This window comes from Bison bison, unplaced genomic scaffold (assembly GCF_000754665.1).
Source record: "Bison bison bison isolate TAMUID 2011002044 unplaced genomic scaffold, Bison_UMD1.0 scf7180017864306, whole genome shotgun sequence".
Lineage (NCBI taxonomy): Eukaryota > Metazoa > Chordata > Mammalia > Artiodactyla > Bovidae > Bison > Bison bison.
In genome coordinates this window covers 904,131-912,818 of record NW_011494878.1, presented here as the reverse complement: position 1 = coordinate 912,818, position 8,688 = coordinate 904,131, and positions in this window count along the sequence as shown.

Here is an 8,688-nt window from a genome sequence, read left to right as displayed (position 1 = left end):
AATGAGTAGTTTCTTCAAGTTGATGAAGAGAAAGGATTGGGGAAATTCTCTGTAATTCCTCAGAGTCCTGGACATTAGGAGGACATTAGTAAGGCTAGTTAGAGGAGTAAAGGTGCTTGGAGTACTTAAGCTTATAGAATTTTCCTTTCAATGTTCCAGCTTTTAGAAATTTTGATGGAGACTAGGAAGGTTTGTTTAAAGGCTTCCTTTTTTGGAGTTGAAAATTAGGAATTTTAGTGGTCTTCATTTTAGTTGCATCATCGAGGGTACGGTTGAGATGGACATAATTTTCCATTATATTCTTTTAACTAGAAGAGAGATCTCAGTTCAGCCTGTTAATGTACATAGATCAAAGGCAACTTGAGTGGATTCAGCATTCAAAGGAAGACCAAAATTCTCCTTAAGGACAATTTGGGGGAATTCCCTAGTGGTCCAGTGTTAAGACTCAGCACTTTCATTTCAAGGGCCCAGGTTCAATCCCTGGTCAGGGAAGAAAGATTCCACAAGTCTCATGCCATACTAAAAAAAAGAAAACAAGTAAAGACAATTTGGAGCTGTCTACTTGCATGAGCTAATCAGTTTTCTGGATACAGGCATGAATCCTATTCCAATCAACTGACTTTAGAAACCCTTAGGTTTGCCAAATGGGTTACTTGGTGATTCCATTACTCTGAGTGTATAATAAGACAGCAAGGGTTTCTTCATCCCCAGGATGTAATTCCAAAGACTTGTATTGATTGCTTATGGTGAACCATTTTGGATTTGTGATCTCTGAAGAAGAAAATTCAACTTATTCTGGACCAGGGACCAGGCTTGATCACTCAAGAGCTTTTGTATAGCAGAGTTTTATTAAAGTGAAAAGGGACTGAGAAAGCTTCTGACATAGACATCAGAAGTGGGACGGAGAATGGCCCACTTGCTAGTGGGCCCACTTATCAAGGCCTTATATACTTTTACCAGACCCACTTCCACAACACAAATCTTAAATTAACAAGATTCAGTTCAGTCGCTCAGTCATGTCCAAATCTTTGTGACCCCATGGATTGCATCACGCCAGGCCTCTCTGCCATCACCAACTCCCGGAGTTTACCCAAACTCATGTCCATTGAGTCAGTGATGCCATCTAACCATCTCATCCTCTGTCATCCCCTCTCCTCCTGCCTTCAATCTTTCCCAGAATCAGGGTCTTTTCAAATGAGTCAGTTCTTCGCATCAGGTAGCCCAAGTATTGCAGTTTCAGCTTCAACATCAGTCCTTCCAATGAACACCCAGGACTGATCTCCTTTAGGATGGACTGGTTGGATCTCCTTGCTGTCCAGGGGACTCTCAAGAGTCTTCTCCAACACCACAGTTCAAAAGCATCAATTCTTCAGCGCTCAGCTTTCTTTATAGTCCAACTCTCACATCCATACATGACTACTGGAGAAACCATAGCCTTGACTAGAAGGACCTTTGTTGACAAAGTAATGTCTCTGCTTTTTAATATGCTGTCAGAGAAGGCAATGGCAACCCACTCCAGTATTCTTGCCTGAAAAATCCCATGGACGGAGGAGCCTGGTAGGCTGCAGTCCATGGGGTCGCTAAGAGTCGGACACGACTGAGCAACTTCACTTTCACTTTTCACTTTCATGCATTGGAGGAGGAAATGGCAACCCACTCCAGTGTTCTTGCCTGGAGAATCCCAGGGATGGGGGAGTCTGGTGGGCTGCCATCTATGGGGTCGCACAAAGTCGGACATGACTGAAGCGACTTAGCAGCAGCAGCAGCAGCTAGGTTGGTCATAACTTTTCTTCCAAGCAGTAAGCGTCTTTTAATTTCATGGCTGCAGTCACCATCTGCAGAGATTTTGGAGCCCCTCAAAATAAAGTCTGCCACTGTTTCTCCATCTATTTGCCATGAAGTGATGGGACCAGATGCCATGATCTTTGTTTTCTGAATGTTGAGCTTTAAGACAACTTTTTTACTCTCCACTTTCACTTTCATCAAGAGGCTCTTTAGTTCTTTGCTTTCTGCCATAAGGGTGGTGTCATCTGCATATCTGAGGTTATTGATATTTCTCCCGGCAATCTTGATTCAAGCTTGTGCTTCATCCAGCCCAGCGTTTCTCATGATGTACTCTGCATATAAGTTAAATAAGCAGGGTGACAATATACAGCCCTGATGTACTCATTTTCCTATTTAGAACCAGTCTGTTGTTCCATGTCCAGTTCTAACTGTTGCTTCCTGACCTGCATACAGATTTCTCAAAAGGCAGGTCAGGTGGTCTGGTATTCCCATCTCTTGAAGAATTTTCCACAGTTTATTGTGATCCACACTGTGATCCACAATGTCAAAGGTTTTGGCATAGTCAATAACGCAGAAATAAATGTTTTTCTGGAACTCTCTTGCTTTTTCAATGATCCAGCGGATGTTGGCAATTTGATTTCTGGTTCCTCTGCCTTTTCTAAAACCAGCTTGAACATCTGGAATTTCACAGTTCACGTATTGTTGAAGCTTGGCTTGGAGAATTTTGAGCATTACTTTACTAGCGTGTGAGATGAGTGCAATTGTGCGGTAGTTTGAGCATTCTTTGGCATTGCCTTTCTTTGGGATTGGAATGAAAACTGACCTTTTCCAGTCCTGTGGCCACTGCTGAGTTTTCCAAATTTGCTGGCATATTGAGTGCAGCACTTTCACAGCATCATCTTTCAGGATTTGAAATAGCTCCACTGGAATTCCATCACCTCCACTAGTTTTGTTCATAGTGATGTTTCCTAAGGCCCACTTGACTTCACATTTCAGGATGTCTGCCTCTAGGTGAGAGATCATACAATCATGATTATCTGGGTCATGAAGATCTTTTTTGTACAGTTCTTCTGTGTATTTTTGCCACCTCTTCTTAATATCTTCTGCTTCTGTTAGGTCCATACCATTTCTGTCCTATACTGTGCCCATCTTTCCATGAAATGTTCCCTTGTTATCTCTAATTTTCTTGAAGAGATCTCTAATCTTTCCCATTCTATTGTTTTTCTCTATTTTCTTTGCATTGATCACTGAGGAAGGCTTTTATATCTCTCCTTGCTATTCTTTGGAACTATGCATTCAAATGGGTATATCTTTCTTTTTCTCCTTTGGTTTTTGCTTGTCTTCTTTTCTCAGCTATTTGTAAGCCCTCCTCAGACAGCCATTTTGCTTTTTTTCATTTCTTTTTCTTGGGGATGGTCTTGCTTCCTGTCTCCTGTACAATGTCACAAACCTTAGACGGACAGGTTTTAATACATTCAGGAAAGAAGCAGAAATGGAGAGGTTCAGAGAAAAAGGAAAATTCAGTGAAAGGATGAGAATCAGGAAGTTGAGAGAATAGAGGAGATGGGGACAGTGCAGAAGAGAAAGAGGAAGCTGGCTGCAGAGACAGAGTCGGGAAGAGGGAAAAGAAGTCCCAGAAGCTTTTTATGGTCTTCTGTTTTTTTTTTTCTCCTTGGTTAATTTAGAAATGGTATTTTGTAAAGAGGCAATTTTAGAATCTTGGATACATTTGGAAGTCTCCAGGTACCAATTAAAATAGTTATCCCATCAATCTGTTTAATTTTAATTTAATCAATTAGTTTTTTTAGCCACAGCACTCAGCATGCAGAAAGTCCCTACCCAGGGATTGAACCCATGCTCCCTGCATTGAAAGTGCAGAGTCTTAAGCACTGGACCACCAAGGAAGTCCCACTCTTTTTAATTTTAGAGCTGCAGTCTTTTAATTTGGTTCTGAGAAAAACCTGTTTGGGGAGGTCAGAAATTTCTCTTAATGGCCACTGGAGTTCTAAATTATCTTTGATCTAGTAAGTTAAGATTGTGCAGAAGGAGGGACCGTAGTTTTTTTTTTTTAACATAAAACAGGCCAGGGGCCCCAGGAGTACCCTCCTGAGAGAATTTAGGGGATTACATCATACATCAAAATCAGAGGCTTGGAAACCAATGAGTGCTCACCAAAAGGAAGATATCTTTAAGAAAACAGATCCCAAGTAAAGTTAGAAAGCTCAACCAAAAGAAGGGAACTTGAATCTCAGAGGAGACTTACTGAACCAAAAGGGAGATAATAACCTATTAAATTGAAGGGCACAAGGGGCTTAAGTGAGTACCACATACAGGTCTGGGGGTGTTTCATTACCTTCAGATCCCACTTCTGACACCATGGTATGTCAATTTTTTTCAAAGAAAAAGGTAAGCAGTGTAGCCAGCAAAATCAAGTTAAGTCAGAAATAGCAAAGGAATTACAATTCAGGACAATCAAACTATGGGGAACCAAAGGCAAGTCTGGAGAACAAAAGAGGAGAGTGTTTTTTATAGAAGAAAGGAGGGAACTGGGAGAAGTTGGGGTTATTTTAAATAAAAGTTCATTGGAGGAAAATGAGAGTTCAAAGTGGTGGTGGCTTCTCATTGGCTGCAGGCAATCAGTGTGGTAGCACTGGCTACAGGTGAGGGCAGCTTACTGTTGCTAGGTACCTACAGCTTGCTATTGCAAGGCTGAGAGGAAGTCTTCCTTTTTCTTGCTGTATTATACACACTGAGATGAGTAATGTGTGTGAGAGCTCTCTCTCTGTGGCTTCCCAACTACAGATGTTTCCTTAAAATATTTTCACAGTGTATATATGTCAGTATAGATATATTTGTAAGTCATATGCATTAAAGATTACAAGGTAGATGTAAACTTATAGTCTTTATTAGCATTTCCCCCCACACACCCTCTCCTATGAAATGGTTTTTCAGAAAAAAAATGTAACATTTCCTTTGATGAGATTGCTCCTCAGATTCTGTTTTTAGCCAATGAAATTAGACAGTTGAGACCTGTAAGAGCAAAGAGAGATAACTTGTTTCAGCAGTGCAGCCAGATGCCTGCAAGTGAATTTGCTATAGTGAGGCACCATAAGCTTGGAGAAACCTTAGAGAAAGGATGAAGGGGTAGAATAATAGAAATAGGCAGCTGTCCCAATATTCAGAAGAGAGGGAGAGTGGAGGAAACCATTGTTAACACTTTTAGCTACATCCTTCTGGAACATTTTTTTTTTTTGCTGCGCTGGTTCTTCATTGTGGCACAAGGGCTTCTCTAGCTGCTTAGGTGCACTGGGGAATGTGGGATCTTAGTTTCCCAACCAGGGAACAAGCATGCCTTGGAAAGTGGATTCTTAACCACTGGACCACCAAGGAAGTCTCATAGAACTTCTTAATGTATATAAATATATTTTAATCACAACACCAGAATATATCATTTAAGGAAAGTATATACTGGACTCCTTTAAAAAAAAAAAAAAGAATCCAAGGTATCTGTCAGGAAGACAGCATAGTTAACTGCCTGTCAGATCAGGTGATTTATATTTCCCACGTATGATAAGAAGGAACATTAAGAACTCAGCCATGTCACTAAGTACCAATATATTGTATGCTGCTGCTGCTGCTGCTAAGTCGCTTCAGTTGTGTCCGACTCTGTGCGACCCCATAGACGGCAGCCCACCAGGCACCCCCGTCCCTGGGATTCTCCAGGCAAGAACACTGGAGTGGGTTGCCATTTCCTCCTCCAATGCATGAAAGTGAAAAGTGAAAGTGAAGTTGCTCAGTCGTGTCCGACTCTTAGCGACCCCATGGACTGCAGCCTACCAGGCTCCTCTGTCCATGGGACTCTCCAGGCAAGAGTACTTGAGTGGGGTGCCATTGCCTTCTCCAAGTACAACTAAAAATTCCTTTATCTGTCAAGGTTCAAAGAGAAGAACAGAACCATCAGGAAATGTGCATATATAATTTGTTACAGGGATTTGACAGTTATGCCACTGTGGGAGCTGGTTAAGCAGTCTCTGTCAGGAAGGGAAGATGGATGTAAAGAGGGGGATAGCAGGAACAAGCTGGAAGTCACATATCCAAGCTGGAGTTGAAATTCACTTCAGTTCTCTTTATGTTTCCTGCCTTGGAATTGTGGGTGTTCAGTAGAAGACCCTTTACTGCCATGCTAAACTCATACCTGGCCCAGGAGTCAGTGAAGTTAAGGAAGATCTGGTAGGGGGATGGTCTAGTGGCTAAGACTCCTCACTTCCAATGCAGCAGGCCTGGGTTCAATCCCAGGGTTTGAATCCTATCTGCTGCAACTAAGAGCTTGCAAGCCACAAAAAAAAAAAAAAAATTCCCACATGCTGCAATGAAGATTGAAGGTCCTGTGTCCACAACTAAGACCTGGCACAGTCAAATAAATATTAAGAGAGAGAAAAAAAAAGAGGATGCAGGGGAAATGGAGCAGCTGCAAGGCCAGCCACTGCCACCCACTAAGGAAGATAAGCTATGGCAGGTTCTACCCCCAGATCTCACAGAAGAATCTTATAGTCCCTTAGTCATTCAGAAAGACTCAGGGAAGGGAATTCTGAGCAATGTTTTGCTTAGAAGGTTGCTACAGCATGAAGCCACCCCCCTGGTTTCTTTATAGCACCCCACGTGGCCTGCCTCTTGGGATGCTCTGACAAGAGCAAGAGTTTAGGTAGCTTTAATGACTCCTGATATGAGGCTGTCTGTGATGCAGAAAAGTTTTGGTTTCTCCTTACACTTAAGAGGAATAAGTCCTATCCTTTCCTTCTGTGTCCACTCACCCCCCCACCCCTGTCTCTCATTACCATTTACACACTAAACCACTCCAACTGATTCTTAACTTATAAACTCTAATCCCCCTTTTTCATCTGTTGTAGTTCAGAAGCTTTCAAAGTCAACATTGTTAAGCACTCCTATTATGAGGATAAAGATCTCAAATTTATTCCAATTTTCCAGGATAAAACTGGGGACTTATTTTTTATAAATGAAGTGGTCAAAATGAAAATGTTAGGACACATTGTTGCTTAATAAATCCCAAGTGATAGATAGAGAACTTCTGACAAAATCATGGATAATGAAAATGCTTAGGGACATTCCTGGTGGTCCAGTTGCTAAGGTTTTGCACTCCCAATGTAGGGGGCCCAGATTCCATCCCTGGTCAGAGAACTAGATTCCACATGCCACAGCTAAGATCAAGGGCAGCCAAGTAAATAATTTTTTTTTTTTTTTAAGAGGAAGAAAATTCTTAGCATGTAGTGAGCTCTCAAAAGGAGAACTGCAACCCACATGGCCTGGGCCCACACTTCTGTCTTGTCACTTCTTTGCCATATGAATTGAGGCTCAAAAATCGCTGGCCAACCCTGGCCTCCTAGCTCACTGGCCCATGGGGAGCACAAACTGCTATGAAGAACCAGAGACAGGAGTCTGCACCCAAGATGGAGCTAGTATGGATGCACGGAACTTACTGCCAGACTCTTTTCCACCTATCCAGTCATGATAGTTTTGAACTAGAAGCTGCAGTGGAAGGAATTGTTTTAACCATATTATCTCGGCTTGGGTATCACCAAGTCTGATGCAGATCAACAGAGAAAAACCGGAAAAAATTTTACAGTGTTTTGTACTCACACCTCTTGGGGGAGAACACAGCATGCCACCCAGGGCTTCTTAGGGGAAGCACTAGGTCAGTCACACTGAAGAGCAAAGGGAAGTGTGGGCAAGCACTTTTATTGTGGTTTTGCTGGAGTGAAAGAGAGCAAACGGGTGTGGGGTTGGCTAATTTGAATAATTTCAGCAGGTTCTTCGGCACAGGGACTGTCGCTCGTTGTTTGATATCTGGCCCCAGGGCAATTAGGGTGAGCATATGTTGGTTCCAGAGTGTGAGGGCCTGATAAGAGTGGTGTTTGGTGATATGGACTTAATCATCTAAAGAAGAGAAACTGACCAGCTTCTAGTTAGGACCTCAAAACTGGATCAAGATAGCACACACCTACCCACCCAAACTGGGCTTCCCAGGTGGCTCAGTGGTAAAGAATGTGCCTGCCAATGAAGGAGACAAAAGGAGACTCGGATTTGATCCCTGGGTTGGGAAAATCCCCTGGAGAAGGAAATGGCAATTCACTCCAGTATTCTTGCCTGGAGAATCCAATGGACAGAGGAGCCTGGCTGGCTACAGTCCAGAGAGTCGCAGAGTCAAACAGGTCTGAGCATGCACACCCACATAAACTATATTATAGGAAGCAATAGTCTTAAAAAAATGTTGTTATGCAAATGGAATACATATTTTGTTACCTTTCTGCTTTCAAAGCTTTAATATTCCCCACTGACTTTATGTACATATTATCTTCAATTTTTTTCTCAAATTTTGAAATATATCATCATCCAAAAATTGTATTCTAGTGGTTCCAAATAGGAAAAGGAGTTCGTCAAGGCTGTATATTGTCACCCTGTTTATTTAACTTATATGCAGAGTACATCATGAGAAACGCTGGACTGGAAGAAACACAAGCTGGAGTCAAGATTGCCGGGAGAAATATCAATAACCTCAGATATGCAGATGACACCACCCTTATGGCAGAAAGTGAAGAGGAACTCAAAAGCCTCTTGATGAAAGTGAAAGTGGAGAGTGAAAAAGTTGGCTTAAAGCTCAACATTCAGAAAACGAAGATCATGACATCTGGTCCCACCACTTTATGGGAAATAGATGGGCAAACAGTGGAAGCAGTGTCAGACTTTATTTTTCTGGGCTCCAAAATCACTACAGATGGTGACTTCAGCCATAAAATTAAAAGACGCTTACTCCTTGGAAGGAAAGTTAAGACCAACCTAGATAGCATATTCAAAAGCAGAGACATTACTTTGCCAACAAAGGTCCGT